A 19,621-nucleotide genomic window follows, 5' to 3' on the forward strand; every position below is an offset into this window, starting at 1 on the left:
TTAAGGAATGTGTCCACTTTTCATCATGACAGGACACACGCAAAGCAAAGACCTTATTCAGTAAGTCGCTCAGGTTGTCGACCATTTTCGTTTTTAGGTCCCATTTTAGGGGGATTAGGTCCGGTTTTATTTGTCATAATTTCTGTTCTAATTTGGGACCTGTTCAGTTTGTCTATAGAATGTGTCACGGGCTAATAAAAACCGAGCTGCAGGCTGCAAATGCCCCCCGGTCCACACTCTAGACACTCTTGCTATAAGGTCACTGATCAATGCATACGCCAGTGCAATTTGAGTAAGGAGACGTTGGCTGATGTGCTCAGTGGGACCATTTTTTTTTTTTTTAATACACCTTGAGGGAATTTATATTTAACATAATATTGTGTGAACGAGAAATAAAGTAAAACATTTTAAAAATGACACCCTGACAATATAATCGCATGTGTTTCCAAAAATTAGGGTCTTGTAAGTCAATTTAAAGGCCTACTGAAATGAGATTTTCTTATTTAAACGGGGATAGCAGGTCCATTCTATGTGTCATACTTGATCATTTCGTGATATTGCCATATTTTTGCTGAAAGGATCATCGATAAAGTTCGCAACTTTTGGTCGCTAACAGAAAAGCCTTGCCTTTACCGGAAGTCGCAGACGATGACGTCACCCATTGAGGGCTCCTCACATCATCACATTGTTTTTAATGGGAGCCTCCAACAAAAAGAGCTACTCGGACCGAGAAAACGACAATTTCCCCATTAATTTGAATGAGGATGAAAGATTTGTGTTTGAGGATGTTGATAGCGACGGAATAGAAAATAAAAATAAAAATCAAGTTAAAAAAAAAAACTCTATTGCATTGGGACAGATTCATATGTTTTTAGACACATTTACGAGGATAATTCTGGGAAATCCCTTATCTTTCTATTGTGTTGCTAGTGTTTTAGTGAGTTTAATAGTACCTGATAGTTGGAGGGGTTTGTCCACGGGTGTCTTGAGGCCAGTGTCTGATGGAAGTCGACGGCAGCAGTATGGATGGCACAAGCTCAGCTGATCTCCGGTAAATGGCGACCTTTTACCACAATTTTCTCACCGAAAACTGCTGGTTGACATTTGGTCTGGATCCATGTTTGCTTGACCGCTCTGATCCATAGGAAAGCTTCACCTCCGGGAATTTTAAACAAGGAATCACCGTGTGTTGTGTGGCTAAAGCTTCCCAACTCCATCTTTCTACTTTGACTTCTCCCTTATTAACTGAACAAATTGCAAAAGATTCAGCAACACAGATCTCCAAAATACTGTGTTATTATGCGGTTAAAGCAGACGACTGTTGGCTGTGTGTGCGCAGCGCTAATATTTCCTAACAGTCCGTGACGTCACGCGTACACGTCATCGTTCCGTGACGTTTTCACCAAGAAACTCCCGGGAAATTTAAAATTCCAATTTAGTAAACTAAAAATGCCGTATTGGCATGTGTTGCAATGTTAATATTTCATCATTGATGTATAAACTATCAGACTGCGTGGTGAGTAGGAGTGGGTTTCAGTAGGCCTTTAAATTATGCAAGAAAGTAATTGCTGCGATGAATTGCAATAAATCAAAAATTCTAAAGGTGATTAATCTGTTCTTTGGTGAATCCTTGTTTGACTGCAGTGCACTAAATCAACATGTTAGGCTGTGATAATATTTTACACAGTGACAAAACTTTGTCACCTCAAGACCCACGAAAAAATAAGACCGTCCCCTTGCATCATGTATTGCCATTTCATTGATGTATGCATACAAACAAATGGTATATAAAACACAAAACATTTAATACAAAGAACATTTCCCCAAGAATGTATGCCAAATAATGACTTTTAAATTGCTTTTAGGTACAATTTTAGTTGTAAGCTGTCATTTATGCCATGTTTTACACCTATGTTAAATGCTAAAAATATAAAAGAACGGGTGGATTTCTTAAAAAAACAAAAACATCTCGCCTTGTTTACATTTACATATTTATAACATGCTCCCTCTTGCACGCCAGCTGAAAGAATGAGACGACGCACACTGAGCTGTAATAACAGATATATACCAAAAAAAACACAGCAATGCAAAGAGTGCAAAAAAAGAAACACGCCGGCATTTTTGCAGCACGCTTTCCATTAACGTAACTTACATAATTCGTGTATTCTTTGCCTGTTGCATCACCTGGTGTGCCGGTGCACAGTTCTAGCTTTAACAGGTCATGTTATATCATGTCAGCTTTCAGGGGCAGATAATTATATGTTAGTCGGTAAGCACAATATTTAAAAGCACGTGTATGAACCTTTTTTTTTTTTTAAGCACGGACCGCACTTGAAATACTTTGTTCACATATTTGAGGAGGAAAAAAGCAAAGCACCAGGTGCGCCCAAGGATGCCTGAAGGGGTTTTTCTTTAGACTTTAAAGTCTCCAACATATTTGACAGCAGAAATGCAAGCAATTCAAACGATAGGTTGCAGTTTTGAAGTAAATGTATACACACTTGACAATTTAAGCCCTGATGTTGCCTCTCTGGTGGTATTGTCATGCACATGCCCTTATCAGTTCTCCGTCCAACGGACACATAATCAATAGCTGGGCTGGAAAAGTGATAAGGAGATGTGAGCGACTATAAAATAGCATTGAAAAAAGAAAAACAATGGCGTAAAAAGTTCCTTAATCAGGAGATGCGAGGAGCGGAGCCGTCCGCCATCTTCTCAATGTCCTTTGAGCTGATCTGTGTCCAGGCTTGCATCCAAGTCCCGGAGAGAAGACCTTCCTCGCTGTACTTCACAGTTTGACTGCTGACAAACTTTTTGGAGACACACCCCACTGATGAGTTTTATTCCAGCGTGGCCCCGCCTGTCTCCTCTGGAGGGATGTCTTCAACCTGCTATTGGTCCAAGTCCCCGAACCTGCCCACCCAACCCAACCCGTAGTTCCAAAAAAAAAAAAACCTCCACGTGCCAGTCAGATGCTGATGAGCCAGCAGGATGAGAGAGGACAGGCTTGGCCGGTGTGTTCCCCCACAGGTGTGCGGGCTAAGAGGCAAATTCCAATATGCGCATACCTGTCAGTTTCTCCGGTATTCGGCCGCCGACAGAGTGAGACCTCTCCTCTCCTTGTCTCGACCATCGGCTCCCTCTTTGCTTTTCTTGCCGAGGGGGCCCACGCAGATGGAGAGGCGGCGCAGTTGCACGAATATGCAATTTAATAACCATGCTGTCTGCATTATTTCTCTCCCTCGAGATCCACGGGTGAAGGCTTTAGAAAGGTGGAGCTTGGCGTCACCGTGTCACAGGAAAAGATGTCACGGGAAATGCTTGCTTTGTGCCTCAGAGGCAGTATGAAGCGTGAACACATGTAAGGCACTTCAGAGACCTATTGGACTGTATGCATACTTCTACTTTCCTCTTGTAAATGTCAAGTCTTTACATACCGGGCCTACACACATACATACAGACTCCACCAACAGCCAAGCAACATTTTAAAGGCCTACTGAAATGAGATGTTCTTATTTAAATGCGGATAGCAGGTCCATTCTATGTGTCATACTTGATCATTTCGCGATATTGCCATATTTTTGCTGAAGGGATTTAGTAGAGAACATCCACGATAAAGTTCGCAACTGGAAAAAAGCCCTTCTACCGGAAGTCGCAGACGATGACGTCACAAGTGTGGGGGCTCCTCACATATTCACATTGATTTTAATGGGAGCCTCCAACAAAAAGTGCTATTCGGACCGAGAAAACGACAATTTCCCCATTAATTTGAGCGAGGATGAAAGATTCGTTTTTGAGGATATTGATAGCGATGGACTAGGAAACAACAAAAAGTAAAAAAAAAAAAAAAAAACGCAATTGCATTGAGACGGATTCATATATTTTTAGAGACATTTACTAGGATAATTCTGGGAAATCCCTTATGTTTCTATTTTGTTGCTAGTGTTTTAGTGAGTTTAACAGTACCTGATAGTCGGAAGTGTACGTCCACGGCCGAGTGTTGACGCGCAGTGTCTCAGGGAAGTCGACGGCAGCTATGGGCGGCACAAGCTCAGCTGATATCCGGTAAGAAGCGACTTTTTAACCACATTTTTCTCACCGAAACCTGCTGGTTGACGTTTGGTTGGGATCCATATCCGCTCTGATCCATAGTAAAGTTTCACCTCCCTGAATTTTAAACAAGGAATCACCGTGTGTTTGTGTGGCTAAAGGCTAAAGCTTCCCAACTCCATTGAAACCAAAAAGTTCTATTTTGGTTTCATCTGACCACATGACATTCTCCCAATCCTCTGCTGTATCATCCATGTACCCAATTTGGTATAAACTCAACTCGTCATGTTTGGAGGAAGAAGAATACTGAGTTGCATCCCAAGAACACCAAACCTACTGTGAAGCATGGGGGTGGAAACATGCTTTGTGGCTGTTTTTCTGCTAAGGGGACAGAACGATTGATTTGTGTTAAGGAAAGAATGAATGGGTCCATGTATCGTGAGATTTTGAGCCAAAACCTCCTTCCATCAGTGAGAGCTTTGAATGATTGACCAAATATTTATTTTTCACCATAATTTAAAAATAAATTCTTTAAAATTCCTACAATGTGAATTCCTGGATGTTTTTTCACATTCTGTCTCTCACAGTTGAAGTGTACCTATGATGAAAATTACAGACAACTGTCATCATTTTAAATGGGAGAACTTGCACAATCGGTGGCTGACTAAATACTTTATTGCCCCACTGTAATTACTTATTGAACCGTGTCAGTTTAGCATAATTTGAAATACCAGCAGCATGGACAAACAAGTTGCTTTATTGAAGCGATTATCATATGTATGTGATATATGACACCAAAAGACGTTCAAAGTTTCCGGATAAATAGACATGATCAAAATAGTATCAAAATCTCACAGAGATTTCTTAGCCGTTTTGAGAGATAATGAGGAAGCAAGTCACATGAGCCGTGACATAGCGTTAGGAACCACAGATCCCTTCCACATCAACAACAATGTTAATCATGCACACCTTTTGAGAGCCAAAGATTAATTTTTGGAAAAATGATGAGCCAGGTCCTTATGTTTTTGTGACCAAACACAAAATGTTTTAGAAGCAATCCGGAGGATTGCGAGGTGCTAATTACACAAACTAACCCTAACAAACCATAAAGAAACAAATACTTACTGTAATATTTCCACTCCCGCTCACATAAAACACTCACATATTTCCGTTTAGATGAAGAATTAATCACAATGCAAACGAAGGGTAAAATAAAAAGTTTCTTGCAGGAAGCGTCTTTTAGAGTTTACCTCCCCATCTCGGTGACATGAAATTTGTTCAGCTTGTCGGTCCATGGCACATTTGTCTACTGCCAGGTCAGAGATGCATTCATTTTAATCTAGAATTTATTTTAAGCAAGTTTGAGACAAATCAGATGCAGCTGTCGGCTTACTGTGTCAACCACAGCAGCGTAAAATAGCATTAGCTCACTGCTATCAATGTTCCATTAAAATAATCTGCCTGCGTTGACGCTTATAAAAACAATATCACTCATACTTTGTTAATTTTCAGGTCATAACATGTAAATGGAGTATTGTTGGCGCTTTCTGGATGTTTTTAGAGAGAGCATATTGAGCGCAACGGAGGACCCTCGATTTGTTGACTTAATTGGTAGTTATTTATTTACATTCCCAATGCATAAAAAAAAAAGCCAAGGACATGTGTTCTTGTCCTACATAAGGATTGTAATTGATAAACAACACATCTCTTTCCAATTGTTGCGTATTTCCAGTACGACTGATCTTATAATATGGTCAGAGGACAGAAGCGTTGCCACAGTGATGTCACTCTTTGAAAACAGCCGAAGGTATTCGGAGCAGAATATTCAAAATGGTTGACTAAATTTGTGGCATTTTGTGATGTTTAAACTGTGTTTTCACATACTTTGCGGATTGTAAATACAATTGGATAGGGTTTATTGGATACAATGAAAGACAAAAGCATATAATGTCAACTTGTTTTTCCACTCTACTGGTACTTTAAAGCAGGGACGAAATTCGGATTTTAGAAGTGAATATCTCAACTGGTTTACGTACAAGGTTTGGGATTTGAAGGGATTGGGTTTGGGATTCACCATAAATTGATTAACGTGGACCCCGACTTAAACAAGTTGAAAAACTTATTCAGGTGTTACCATTTAGATATGTACTGTACTGTGCAATCTACTAATAAAAGTCTAAATCAATAAATCAATCAATTGGATGCATGGTTCAAAGTAGTATGGTTAGGAAACATTGTTCAATAATTACTTTTTTGCACAAAATAATAAAAGTTACAGAATTAAATCAATAACCTTGCTTTTCTTTTTATTTTAAAGATTGCATTATGATTTAGGAAAATGTTTACCTTGTATGTCCTGGCTGAGAATCGAACCATGTCCACTGCAGCCAGAGAGTTATGCATAAAACATTTGACTACCAGGAAGTTTTGGTCAACAACAAAACAGCCTTAATTTTTTTTATCTGTCTATACTTGTTCGTGAATCATACTGCCGTAAGGGAAACGCCTCGCTCTTATCGCGCATCTGACCACCAATTGGTCAGCTGCTGTGTGCTGTCAATCACTGTCATGTTGTCAAGAAGACAGTCCGAGAAAGTCAATAAATGAGCTGGTGGCCATTTTCTACCCAGCGCTAGTGTTTGACTTGTCTCCATTTAATAGTTTAACATTATTTTTGGACGTTAAAAAATGCAGGTGAAAAAAACTGTTTGTTTTTTTAAGTGCAGGGTACATGCCCCCCGCCCCAATCATGTCCATGGCTGTAGATGTGGCGTAGACCCACTTTACAACACACCTCATACGCACCTAGTTTACCAGAGAATAAGATGTAGCAGAAATAATCTGTGATACATTTCGTAAGAGTGAGGATATATTTAGCGAGTAAAGGTACATATAACGTAAAGAGAGGAGTATCTTGCCTCATGTATTATTTGGATAATCAAATACAAGGAGTCAAGAAAGTATTTTCTGCACAAGTGAGAGCGGAGATCCGCTGACACAAGCCCAGTGAGTGTGCAATTACCACAGCGTACAGAAAGCCCCCAGAAATCTGCAACCCAACCGTTATAGCATACATGAGTGCTAAGAGAGCACCGCTTCGAGAGATTTTTTAAACACCAGCAGTTTACCTATTTTACCAAGAAGACAAAGTGTGGCCTGTGGCCATTTTGTGGATTGCAGCTCATGTTTAAAGTTAAAGTTAAAGTACCAATGATTGTCACACACACAATAGGTGTGGCAAAATTATTCTCTGCATTTGACCCATCACCCTTGATCACCCCCTGGGAGGTGAGGGGAGCAGTGGGCAGCAGCGGTGCCGCGCCCGGGAATCATTTATGGTGATTTAACCCCCAATTCCAACCCTTGATGCTGAGTGCCAAGCAGGGAGGCAATGGGTCCCGTTGTTTTTATAGTCTTTGGTATGACTCGGCCGGGGTTTGAACCAGGGGCATCACTAGACCTAATACTGTACTGGGGCACAAATAATTCATGTGAACGTGCAGAGGGCGCAAGCAAAAACATTTTTAGCACTTATTTATCATAAAAAATGCATAAATAGTGCTTTAAACTATGAAATCATATCAGATGATGTATGGATGTTTGATTAACCACCTGAAATTAACTAATTCATTTGACCTACTTGTGCACTTTTTTACTCCAGACTTCTAAACTGCTACTGGTAAAAGCAAAAAGGAAGAGCAATGAATCTTTTTGAAATATTTATTGCAGTAATCATCTGCAAATTTAACATCTACAAAAGTAAAACAAAAAATAAAGCACCCCTACATCTCTGGGTTCTTTTATATTATTTAGTTTCCATTTAGTGGCAATGTGGCTAATCCTTTTTCAGATACACAAAACTATAAAATATACACAAAACAATAAAGCCGCAGTAGTAGAATAAATTAAAAACTGTCGTGTGTCTGTTTAGGGAATCATTTTCTGAGAAGTAAACTGTAACGTCTCGTTTTTATTTTTGCAAAGTGGTCAATCACTCTGGACAGACATGGAAATATTACAGTAACTGTTATACAGTTGACCAGTGGTTCCCAACTGCTGGGTCGTGACAAAAAAGTGGATTGTGTGTCATTTTCAGTGAGTCGCAGTCAGAAGTGTGCATGGAAAAAAAAAAGTTTAGGGAGAAAAAAATCAAATTGTGGCAACAAAACCGGATATTTTTAGCCATTTTTCTAGTGACTATTAGTGAGTATTTTAGCAAAAGGCAAACCGACTAACAAGTTGGAGGAGGACTCAGGACAGACATGGAAATATATTTTTAAAAAATCTAAATGGGGCAACCAAACCCGATATTTTCACCCATCTTTCTGAAAACAAATACAGAAATGTTACTATTTTTTCTGGAAACAAAACCAGATGATTTAGCTGTAGCCATTTTTCTGGTGACAAAACAAGATTATTTTAGTCAAAGTCACACCGATTAACAAGACAAGTCTACTGTGCTATTTTTCTGTGAAATAAACTTGAATGATTTAAAAATTTGGCTCACGACTTGATGAAATGGAAAAATGTTTTTCTTCCTGAAGATAAACCATTTGAGAAGCACTCAACTCACACATGCTTACTCCAAATCATCATTGATGCAGAACCAGCAGACAATAACCAACATGATGTTTCATGTTGATTGGAAATTCCCCCAACAGCTCGTACAGCAAATAAATATGTTTGTCTTGATACAAGGAATAATGTTAGCTAACTTAGCATCAACTTAAGACAATGATGTTGCCTAGCTAGCTAGGACTTCACTTACATCTCTCATTCCTGCTGCTTCTTCTCTGCTGCGAGCGAATAACTTTCTGATATCCATCTAGGAGTTACAGTTTGAGTCAAATCAAAATCAAAATAATATAATTACAAATTGTTGTTGGCTAACGTTACCTACCTCAGCAGTGATTCGCATCCTCTCTCTCTCTCTCTCTCAACTGAAGTCTCACACGTGAATAAATTACCATATTAAGTAGCCATGTGCTCATTGTTACGTGGAGGGAATACAGTAGCAATCAATTACCATACTAAGTAGTATGTGCGCTGTTGTCTAAGTTATGTAGACTTAAAACTCTTTTTTTTTTTATTGGTGAAATTTTTACTGGGGCACTGCAGATCAACACTGGGGCACGTGCCCCAGTGAAATCTGTCTGGCGACGCCACTGACTGTAACAATAATTTGTATCAATAATGTAGGAATAATAAATATACCAACAATGGTAATAGACAAAATACTAACAATGTTAATAGACAACATAGCAATAATGGTAAGGTGAATATTGAGCACATGTTAACACTTTGAGACAGAGTACAACAGCAAGTCAAATTAAAGACCCTCAACTTAAAGCCTTAAAGGCCTACTGAAACCCACTATTTCCGACCACGCAGTCTGATAGTTTATATATCAATGAGGAAATATTAACATTGCAACACATGCCAATACGGCCTGTTTAGTTTATTAAATTACAATTTTAATTTTCCCGCGGAGTTTCTTGTTGAAAACGGCACGGAATGATGACGCGTGCGCGTGACGTCCTGGGTTGGAGGGGAAATATTACCGCAACACCATTTGCGGCTAAAAGTCGTCTCTTTTCATCGCGCAATTAAACAGTATTCTGGACATCTGTGTTACTGAATCTTTTGCAATTTGTTCAATTAATAGAAGAAGTCAAAGTAGAAAGATGGAGGTGGGAAGCTTCAGCCTTTAGCCACACAAACACACGGTTTTTCCTTGTTTAAAATTCCCGGAGGTGAAGCTTTACTTCACCTCGCGGTCAAGCGAACATGGTTCCCGACCACTTGTCAACCGGCAGGTTTCGGTGAGAAAATTGCGGTAAAATGTCGCCTCTTACCGGAGATCAGCGGAACTTCTGTCGTGCTGCTGCTGCCGTGACTAATTCCCTCAGAGACTGGCGTCAAGACACCCGTGGACACACCCCTCCGACTATCAGGTACTATATAATCTCACTAAAACACTAGCAACACAATAGAAAGATAAGGGATTTCCCAGAATTATCCTAGTAAATGTGTCTAAAAACATCTGAATCCGTCCCAATGCAATCGCCTTTTTTTTAACCTTAAAAAAAAAAATTCTAGTCCTTTGCTATCAATATCATCATCCACAAATCTTTCATCCTCGCTCAAATTAATGGAGAAATTGTCGTTTTTTCGGTACAAAAAGCTCTTACTGCTGGAGGCTCCCATTAAATACAATGTGAGGACGTGAGGAGCCCTCACCCTTGTGACGTCATCGTCTGCGACTTCCAGTAAAGGCAAGACTTTTTCATTAGCGACCAAAAGTTGCCAACTTTATCGTCAATGTTCTCTACTAAATCCTTTCAGCAAAAATATGGCAATATCGCCAAATGATCAAGTATGACACATAGAATGGACCTGCTATCCCCGTTTGAATAAGAAAATCTCATTTCAGTAGGCCTTTAAGAGGATGGGATATACTGTGTCAAATATATTGCAAAGTTAGCGACCTCTAGGCATCTGTGCAAGTGTTGCAAACAGCTGGGCTGATTAAAACACATTTAGTTATTATGTTTTGGTGTCTGCTGGAGTTTTTTTTTTAAATGACGTTTGTTTTTTCATTTATGTGAAAAAAATGCTTGTTCGAAATAAACTGAAACTGAACTGAACTGGACTGAAAAAGGTCTCGCAATATGCATTTTCTTGCCTTTGGAACATTCCAACAAATGGTTCCATGAGCACATCTTCAATGAGTTTCATAGTAAGCTTAAAGTTTTCCACATAACTCCCGGTGCAAGTCGGCTGCTAGCCTCAGGCTAAGTATAATCAAATCATGATCTTACGTGTGTGTTACAGTTATGTGAATAACATGCAGATATAGGGTAATATGTTGTCATATTGACCTATGTTTGAGTGGGAAATGTACAGTAGTTTTTCAAACCTGTTTCTGTTCGCATGACTTGGCTATCTCTTTGTTTATGTGCTGTCGGCATGATAAGTTTAACAGGTCCAGTCAAAACTGTTTTGTTGGGGGACGCACGCACAAAAACAAACATATCCAGCAGCACAGTTTCATTATTTAAGGACTCCGGAAGCGTTATTGTCACACCGGCACACATGAACTGAGCAAAGAATTTAGTATCCAAGGTCCCATATTTATCCCATATTTACCGCAAGGACAATAGTCTCAATCATTTTTTCATTGATGTAATCTAATGTTGGCAAAGCCCGAACGACCATCTCTGTGTGTCGCCAAAGTATCCACAGCCTGTAGAAATGTGCGTACGTCAGCCACTAAGTTGGCGTGAGGCAACGCACATTTCCACGTCATTGTCAGTCTTGATACGTTTTATCTTTGCTGTGAAAAAGGTTGATTGCCAATTTTTTGTGCATACGCCACCTTTTTACATGAGGGCCCAGGTGCGTGATAATGTGTATTTATGATCTATATAACGCCATCTACAACAAATAAATGAATTTGTGGGAAGGATTGTTCTTAATGGGGAACTGCACTTTTTGGGTTATTTTGCCTACGATTTACAATTCTCATAAAAGACAATAATGCACTTTTTCAATCCAAGATGCAGCTGATAGGACTCACCATTGTAGCCTTTAAAGCCCTCTAAAGCAACTTCAAAACCCTCCATCAACGTTTTATATACACACTGCAGGCATATATATATATATATATATATATATATATATATATAAACACACACACACACACACATATATATATACATACATACACACACACACATATATGTATACATACATACACACAGATATATATATATATATATATATATATATATATATATATATATATATATATATATATATATATATATATATATATATATATATATATATATGTACCAGGGTCAATTATGTCTTGTAAATAATGTATTTTCTAATGTTTTATTACTGTCATAATTACACAAAATATGTAAGTTACATGTAAATACCTGAATATTGTTTGATGTTTTGTTAATGTGGAACCATTGTCTCGTCACTCCTACTGCACTAATTACTGTGACACCTGTCTTTTTTTATGCGTTGGACACGCCCTCCAACTTCCCTTTTTGTCTACGATAACGGGAGAGGTAGGCGTCCATGCGACGACAGAAAATGTTTTGTCTTGTTAAGAACTTCAACTCATTTCTTGTATATTATTATATTTGTGTAGGGGCTCGACGATGGCACAAAGTTTTTGATGACAATTTTATTGTGTATTATCAGGTATGTTTTTATTTTACTTTGTATTGTAACTACGCCTTCCCTTTTTGTCTACGATAACGGGAGAGGGGCTCAATGATGGCACAAAGTTTTTGATGACAATTTTATTCTGTATTATCAGTAAAGTGCAGTGGAGAAACCCATGGTCGTCTTCCATAAAAGCCACACAACGCAGAGGAAAAGACCATATATATATATATATATATATATATATATATATATATATATATATATATACAGTATATACATATACAGTATATATATATCATTTAGTAACAGACAAGTTCTTAACAATATGTAAAATGTTCAATATTTACCGTATTTTGGTTATTTTCGCATTAACGGAACTAATTTCATCGCCACATTTATTGCAGAGCTCATAGCAACACACTTCCAACTTCCAGCAACAAATGTGTGTTCATACTTCCAGAAACAAATGTGCGTGTGCTGTAATCATGGCAGATTTTTTAAGCTGAATATATGGAGGATGAAGTACAATCAAACAATGTACTAATATGATCCACTTTAAGAAACTATTCAAACTTAAAGTGTTTACAAAGTACAAAGAATAATAACCATGATAAACATTCTGAATTTATTTCATCCATCCTGAAAATAATCTTATTCATCTCATCATATAAAATGTAACTTACTTCACCAATTATTAGTTATTTATTTATTTTTATTGTGATTACTTATGGAGTATATTGGGAATAAATTGAGAACAGGAAGTGAACAAAAGTTTTAGCAACTGTTATGTAAAAAAAAAAGGGGTAGGATTAAATAAGCTCTGCTTCTTCGTACTCCTTTTCGAACATGTTGAAAAGAGAAACTGGAAATTGTGATGTACCATGTTGTAGGCTTGCATGTTCGAAATAAACTCAAACTCAACTCAACGAAGAGAGGGTGAAACGTTAGAGCAAAAGACGGAAGCTGAGAGGGTGATGTTGGCGTGCCTCGCCAGTATAAATGTTAAACTTGGAGCCAAGCTCTGTGGACATAAATGGCGTGCTTACCCAAAGTCAATTTGAAAATACTTCCCCGGTCATCGAATAAGTCACATATTGATCATGAATGATACACGCAGCACGTCATGCTTGTTATTACAACTACTGTACATACACTGTCGAGCTAGCTGTGTACATACAAAACATGAAAGTTGGGCTAATACTTTGAAATACAGTAAAATGATTATTCATGTGTTTCAGTTAGTAAGACTGGTGTCCTATTGCATTGTGTTGTGTGTTACTAAACTCAAAAGCCATTCAGCTGCTGACGCAGAAGCTAGCTCACAGCTAATACCGGAGCACGCCATCGCAAGGTGGTGTGTTCCTCCCCTAGATTAACAGTACCAAAGTGTTCGCGCTTACAACAACAATGTCACTACAGCGTGGTTATCATAAAGGTTATGGAACACAAATGAAGTATTGTTAGCGGTTTTTAGATGCATTTTAGAGTAATTTAGAGGCTGAAAGAATTGATCCCTTTAGCTGCATTGCTAGCTACCTAGAACAAGCCGATTATTACAAGTTAGAATTAAAAATAAACAACCAAAAACATGTGTTTTGTCCCTCATAAAGATTGTGAAGGATTTTGAAAAAAGTGCAGTTCCCCTTTAATTTTTTTTGTAAGGGGCGCTGGAAGCCGGCAGACCCGTCAGCGATCCTGTTCTGTCTCCCTGTAATGTTTGTCTGATCTTGAATGGGATTGTGCTGAAAATTGTAATTTTCCTGAAGGAACTCTCCTGACGGAATAAATAAAGTACTATCTAATCTAATCTAATCTAACATGGCATGCAGCATTCCCAGAAGAACATACAGTATGATAGAGGTAACGCCATCTCCAACAAATACATTCATTTGTGGGAAGGATTGTTCTTTAAAGGGGAACTGCACTTTTTTGTTATTTTGCCTACCATTCACAATCCTTATGAAAGACAACAATACACTTTTTCAATCCAAGAAGCGGCTAATAGGACTCACCATTGTAGCCTTCAAAGCCCTCTAAAGCGACTTCAAAACCCTCCATCAACATTTTATATACAGTGGGGCAAAAAAGTATTTAGTCAGTCACCAATTGTGCAAGTTCTCCCACTTAAAATGATGACAGAGGTCTGTAATTTTCATCATAGGTACACTTCAACTGTGAGAGACAGAATGTGAAAAAAAATCCAGGAATTCACATAGTAGGAACTTCAAAGAATTTATTTGTAATTTATGGTGGAAAATAAGTATTTGGTCAAAAGTTCTATTTTGGTTTCATCTGACCACATGACATTCTCCCAATCCTCTGCTGTATCATCCATGTATCCATTTGGAGGAAGAAGAATACTGAGTTGCATCCCAAGAACACCATACATACTGTGAAGCATGGGGGTGGAAACATCATGCTTTTCTGCTAAGGGGACAGGACGATTGATCCGTGTTAAGGAAAGAATAAATGGGGCCATGTATTGTGAGATTTTGAGCCAAAACCTCCTTCCATCAGTGAGAGCTTTGAATGGTTGACCAAATACTTATTTTCCACCATAATTTACAAATAAATTCTTTAAAATTCCTACAATGTGAATTCCTGGATTATGTTTTCACATTCTGTCTCTCACAGTTGAAGTGTACCTATGATGAAAATTACAGACCTCTGTCATCATTTTAAAAGAGGAACATTATTACAATTTCAGAAGGGTTAAAACCAATAAAAATCAGTTCCCAGTGTTTTTTTTCAAAATTTTACCCATCATGGAATAACCCGGAAAAGGCTTTAAAGTGCCTGATTTTCGCTATCTGTGAAGCCACCGTCCATTTTCCTATGGCGTCATCCAGTGATATACATGCTATCCAGGCGGATAGCACAGCAAGATATAGCGACATTAGCTCGGATTCAGACTCGGATTTCAGCGGTTTAAGCGATTCAACAGATTACGCATGTATTAAAACGGATAGTTGGAGTATGGAGGCAGATAGCGAAAACAAAATTGAAGAAGAAACTGAAGCTATTGAGCAAATAGCTATTGATGCTATTCGGCCATGTCTGCCTTAGCATCGCCGGTAAAATGTGTAGACCAAACGATCGGGACTTTCGCATCTTGTGACACTGGAGCAACTTAAATCCGTCGATTGGTAAGTGTTTGTTTGGCATTAAATGTGGGTGGAGGGAAACGCTGGATGCAAATATAGCTACAAATGTACATACAGCTAGCCTAAATAGCATGTTAGCATCGATTAACTGGCAGTCATGCCGCGACCAAATATGTCTGATTAGCACATAAGTCAATAAGATTAAAAAAAAACTCACCTTTGTGATTTCGTTGACTTTATCGTTGGAAATGCATCTGCAGGATATCCATACATATCTGTGCCATGTCTGCCTTAGCATCGCCGGTAAAATGTGCAGACCAAACGATCGGGACTTTCGCATCTTGTGACGCTGGAGCAACTTAAATCCGTCGAGCGGTAAGTGTTTGTTTGGCATTAAAAATGTGGGTGGAGGGAAAGGCTGGATGCAAATATAGCTACAAATGTACATACAGCTAGCCTAAATAGCATGTTAGCATCGATTAGCATGCCACGCTAATCGATGCACACTCTACGTAAATCAACTTGAATCCGTTCCTGATCGTCTTGTTACACCCTCCGACAACACACCGACGAGGCATGATGTCTCCAAGGTACGGAAAACAGTCGAAAAAACGGAAAATAACAGAGCTGATTTGACTCGATGTTTATAATGTGTTTGAGAAAATGACGGATTGACTACGTAGGTGATGTCATCGCCCCGAGAGCAAATAATAGAAAGGTGTTTAATTCGCCAAAATTTACCCATTTAGAGTTCGGAAATCGGTTTAAAAAAATATGGTCTTTTTTCTGCAACATCAAGGTATATATTGACGCTTACATCTGTCTGGTGATAATGTTCCCCTTTAAGTGGGAGAACTTGCACAATCGGTGGCTGACTAAATACTTTTTTGCCCCACTGTACACACTGCAAGTATGTGTCCCTCCCCACCACCTTTCGAGATGATAAAGTTAGTAAGAGAACGAGGCAAGGATTGTCCTGTCTGGACTTCTGGTATGTACTCCTTCCCTACTTTGTCCAGTCTTTTTTCTTCATCCTGCTGAACTTTCTTTCTCCCTAACCTCCCTGAACCCTCCTACCCTCCTTCCAGCATAGCAATGAGTGCCTAAGGCAGGTGCGGGAATGCAGGTTTACCACATTCATGGACCAAGCAAAGCAGCGGCGTGGTAGTCACGACTTTGGGGACTAGTCTGTGCATGCGTCGAGCCCCATCAGAGCTGCACTGATGACTAAGCTGCAAGAGACGAGGGCGATGGAAAAACGCGTTGCTTTCCAAAACCTGTTTGTGCCTCTAAGCGTGAGTGGTGTGAGTGACTCGTAAGGCCATGGGCACAAACACATCCTCATACCATCACTTGGTGCGGTTACCTGACATCAACCATGGAAATGTTTGGCGAGCAAATTAGTGTTGGAAGAGGGGAGGGGATGACCCATCAGGATCGCTGAGACAAATCCAGGTCCCGGTCTGGGAGGATTTGGGGCTGACTGGGAGGTGTGTACGCACCCTGAGGCTGGGTCCTGTCACCGGGGATAAAGACACTGTGGAGTGAGCGCACACAAGAGTAAAAGGAGCTGCTGAGTCAGAGGGCCATCACATCCACTCAGCACACGCTACGTTGCCCTCGCTCGTGCTGCATGTTTCCCACCAGTTACTCAGTTCCCCCAGACAGGAATGGGGGAAGAAAAAGCATTGCAAAAGATTATGGTTTTGTTTTAACCCTGTGGAGTCATCTTGAATAGCAGCACCATTTGACGTAAATAATGAAAAGATTGTGTGTAAATAAAATAGATTTTTTTCCAATTAGTTTTACACCATATAGAAAGTGGTGGGTTTTTTTTGGTTTTTTTAAAAAGCTGACAAAAAATATTTAATTCAGTCAATTTTTCTAATAAGTGAAAAAAGATTTAAACCCCCCAAAACATTCTCTAAAGTTAAAACTTTGAGTTAGAATAAAAAAATGCATAAGGATTAAATTAAGGTACTGTATGGTTGTGGCCCTGCGAGGAGGTGGCGACTTGTCCAGGGTGTTCCCCGCCTACCGCCCGATAGGCGCCAGCGACCCCAAAACGGACGAGCGGTAGAAAGTGAATGGATGTATGGTTGTAAGTACAGTACATCTACACAATAGAATAAGCGCCAATACAAACAACATAGTCCAAATTTCATCCTTTACAAACAATTATGTTCAGTTATGCTATGTTCATAATCAGTTATATTCAAACTTATGTTCAGCCAACAAGTGTTCAAAAAAAAAAAAACTCCAAAAAATTAGCCTTTTTCACCAATAAAGTGCTCTAAATAGAGCAAAACCCTGTGTCGGTGCGCGTTCCGCTTTTCGAAAGTCACGTGACCAATCATGAGCTGTTTCGGTCACGTGACCGATACGCCAACTATGTCGCACTGACGACTGCGCGCCAAACTGTGTTTATAAGGAAGCTACATCTGTCAACGAGATGCTGCTGCCAACAGAATCACCGCATTTCTGTCGTTGGTCATTTATCGTCGTCGGAGATAATTTCCGCCGTGTGGGAATATTTTGATCATATATCGGAAAAAAGGTATTTGTGTTCGTTTCCTTGTCGTTTCATCCTGTTCTCTCAAAATTTCTACTCGATCTGTTAGTAGGTCTGTAACGGTACGTGTTTTTATGTTAAACTTTTTGGGTAGCTCAGTTGGTAGAGTGAAGGGCTGTAAATGCTCATGCTGAGTTCCTTAGGGCACTGGTTTAAATCCAGCTCGATGGATCACTCATTACGTTTTTACCATGAATTGATTAACGTGGACCCCGACTTAAACAAGTTGAAAAACTTATTGGGGTGTTACCATTTCCACCGTGTGGGAATATTTTGATCATTTATCGGAAAAAAGGGTATTAGTGTTCATTTCCTTGTCGTTTCATCCTGTTCTCTCAAAGTTTCTAGCATTGTTCCACCCACACAAACATCCTATTTGTTACATTAAAAAGCAGTAATAAACAATCTCTTCGATAGCTCAGTTGGTAGAGTGGATGACTGTAGTTGTTCATGCCGAGTTCCTTAGGGCACTTGTTCAAACCCAGCTCAAATCCTTTACCTTTTTTACCATGAGTTGATTAACGTGGATCCCGATTTAAACACGTTGAAAAACTTATTGGGGTGTTACCATTTAGTGGTCAGTTGTACGGAATATGTACTGTACTGTGCAATCTACTAATAAAAGTTTCAATCAATCAATCAACAGTGCGTATTCAGAGCGCATGTAAAAAAAAATAAAAACATTTTTTAATTCCCAGTCCACAAGTATCCTCATTCACAAAACGTTCTCTTAGATTTCCATTTTATGATACATGTGCAGACCATTTAGTGGTCAATTGTACGGAATATGTACTGAACTGTGCAATCTACTAATAAAAGTTTTAATCAACCGATCAATCATGTTCACATTATTTATTGACTGTATCTAATAATGATAAAAACATATTTTTATTTAAATGAAGATATGAAATAATCCTAAATGAAATACAATGACTTGGTTTATATTATTGTATGTACTAGGTCATAAAATCAGTGTCAGTTGAGTCGGTCCATAAAATACCTGTAGGGATTTTTAATGTCCAGCAGATGTCAGTATTTAGTGACACAGTATTGACACAGTATCAATACAGTTTTGCAATGTGTCAAAACGCTACATGGCGCCACATCAACCCATCACTACAAAACGCTCCATCTACAGAGGGAAAAAGGGCCTATGAACAAAAAACTAAGTATAACAAAAGCCACTCCAACGGAGGTGATACTAGGAAGATATTCTTACCTGAGAAAACTTACAAATCAAAATACTCCCGTGGATCCAAAAAGGTACAAGAAACGTGGCTGTGGACAATGCTATGGCAAGGGACCGCTGGAGGTACGCACATGAAGTAACGAGACACTCTGGCACAAGACAAGAGGAGGACGAGACATTAATACACATGTGGGAGTGTGACACAGGTGAGCACAAAAAGGCAATCAGGAGAGACATCAGACCAGTGAAACAGGAGGAAGGGCAAGTGATCTGAAACGAGAGGAAGAGTTAACCTTTCAAAATAAAGCAGGAAATGACAAGACAACACGACATCAGACGAAACTCAGACAAGACTTCACCCAGGTGTGACAATATATATATTTTAACATATGGTAACAACACCCAATTTACATGTGTAACCTGCATATTCTGCGATGACGTGGCGACTTGTACTCTGCCTTCCGCCCGATTGTAGCTTAGATAGGCACCAGTGCCCTCCGCGACCCCAAAAGGAATAAG

Source organism: Nerophis ophidion, linkage group LG02 (genome assembly GCF_033978795.1).
Source record: "Nerophis ophidion isolate RoL-2023_Sa linkage group LG02, RoL_Noph_v1.0, whole genome shotgun sequence".
Taxonomy (NCBI): domain Eukaryota; kingdom Metazoa; phylum Chordata; class Actinopteri; order Syngnathiformes; family Syngnathidae; genus Nerophis; species Nerophis ophidion.